Source organism: Alligator sinensis, unplaced genomic scaffold, assembly GCF_000455745.1.
Source record: "Alligator sinensis unplaced genomic scaffold, ASM45574v1 scaffold647_2, whole genome shotgun sequence".
NCBI lineage: Eukaryota > Metazoa > Chordata > Crocodylia > Alligatoridae > Alligator > Alligator sinensis.
The window spans coordinates 170,341-172,636 of record NW_005841832.1 but is presented as its reverse complement, the minus strand read 5'-3'; the positions used below and the strand labels follow the sequence as shown (position 1 = coordinate 172,636).

Below are 2,296 nucleotides of genomic sequence, written 5' to 3'. Positions count from 1 at the left end.
AGGATGGAATAGGATCATACTTAGTTGCAAAAAGGTGGAACAGGATTGGGCTCCAACCTTCTGAAATCCAGCCATTCACGTAGCATGTGAAAATGCATATAAATTAATATTTTAAATGGGAAAAAATGTTTTTTTCTTTAGTCACCCCTGCTCAAAAATTTATTTTGCTTTAAATTATCCTCAGTGCCCTCAAACAGTCAATACCTAATGCTTTTAAGAAATACAGAAAATTTCAGTGTAAAAAATGAATTGCCTGGAGGGACAAGATTGTGCATAAAAATAAGCGGTTAACACAAAATGCTATTGCCATCCTATCAGTGTCATTACCAAGAGCACAACATTGAATGCTCCTCTCTGTTTTTTTCATTTTCAATGTGTTTTACAAACATTATTGAATAATTGCTAAGAATTACAACCTTAACGATGAATTTGCTGCCATAGCCTCATAAACCTAACATTTTTGTCTGCTTTGCCTTTAAATTACAACAATGTATTTTAAAATACAATATTAATAACTTAACAAATAAAACAGTTAGTGCTGACAGCTGGCTGCATGGGTTCTACTTTCCCCTAGAGCTCCAGTGGGAGCTCTGTTTCATCAGTGGCATTCTTCAGAATTACAAGCTCCACTGGCTAGGCTAGGATAGATTTTCAGATCCTAAAATATAATTTTAAAAACAAGTCAAAGTTTGTATTGGATATGAACACAACCATATTTAAGATTGCTTGGGAGCTGCAAGCATTAAGTTATACTTGCTGACCTTCCAAGCAAATAGAAAGCATTAGCTTAAACTGAGAAGCTGCTAATGCTTGCAAGCTCTACTGCAGGGGTGTCCAACCTTTTTGAATGTGGGGCCAGATCACAAACTTTTTATCACCCAGTGGCCAACGACCCAAACTGAACAGCCCCACTCTGGTGGGGGGAGAGAAATTACTTGAGTGTCTTCTAACTTGTCACATTCTCAGATGCAATTTCTAGGCAGGGAAGAGTGTCCCAAGAGTTCCCCCACCCCAACCTTGTATAATTGAGATCCTCCACCCCCAACCCCCCCAGTAAAAATGGCAGGGGGTGGGGACAGGAAATCCATAAGAGGTAGTCAGGTGGAAAGCAGCAAGAAAACCACCTATGGAGGTTGCTGGGAGTCTCCGGAGCTGGCAGGGGTACCAGCTGCAGCCCCAGCCCCAGCTCTGGTGCTGGGAGAGTGGTGGTGGCACAGGCCACACCGCTGGAGCAGATATGGGGGGCAGTGCCCACCCTGCAATCCACATGCTGCCCAGGGTCTGAGGGGCTTATGGAGAGTTTCCCCCCTTCGCTCAGTATGAGCTCTGTGTGCTGTGCCCCTCCAGCCCGGGGGCCGGAGGAGAGCACCGGGGGGGCACCAGGATGCCTGGGTTCTGCAGCCCTGACTCAGGCAGGATGTGGGGCTGCGGGTTCGCGGAGGTTGTTTTACCCACTCCTCAGTGTGCACAGGCCCCTGGGTGGGACTTTTGGGGGTCTCTGGGATGACCCCCCTGCTGCAGCTATGTGGGGTCTCGTGGGGGTTTCCCTTTCCTCCAGTGCAAGGCTTCCCTTGCAGGCTCCGCAGAGCAGAGCTGGCATCGCTGCCTGTAAGGCAGTCGTGGGGTGGGGAGATTGGTTCCCTGGATCCCACATTTGTATCCTCTTTTCCCATCCTGGTGGTATGTTTTGAATAAATAAAAAAATAAAACCTATAGAGACAAAGATGCTTATTTTTATTTTCACAGACTCAATATTTCACGGACGTAACATAGACATTGGATTTATGACACATTACAACCTGCCTGACATCTGATTCATCACCAGGCACCTGCCTGACCCCACCTCTTACATTCTTCTTTTTCCCCAACCTTTCGTCCCCTCCTCCCTATTTGTTCTGCCTTTTATCTTCCTGATTTCCTCCTTTTCCTTTTTGTTTGAGAGCCTCTCTCACCCTGTACTATTATCACTGTCCTGTTTCCCTTAGGCCTTTTTCCCCCTGCTTTCCTCCCCCTCTCTTCCCTGTTTTACTTTTGTTTTTTCTAATTTCAACCTATTTTCTTTTCCATTACTTCCTGTCACTCTTTCTGTGTGCCTCTTTGCTCTTTTCCTGTTTCCTACTTATTCATTTTTCACTGCCGGCTTCGTTCCACCCTTGCAGTCTATCACTGCTGTCTCTCCTCGGGGCAGGACCTGGTTCACTTGATGAGCCCGGCCCTGTGGGGGTAAGCAGCTCCCCTCCCCTCGCTGCCGGCTGGGGGCCGTGGGCCACCCCCACTCGCCCCGCCCCCCCGGCCC

The 2,296-nt window shown here is 47.3% G+C and overlaps 1 protein-coding gene across 1 annotated transcript in view; it reads right to left on the bottom strand.

Moving 5' to 3' along the window:
* The window catches only part of TEDC1 (tubulin epsilon and delta complex 1), a 157,953-nt gene that overhangs the window by 112,986 nt on the left and 42,671 nt on the right, over positions 1-2,296 (bottom strand). The gene's annotated exons all lie outside the window — the stretch shown is intronic.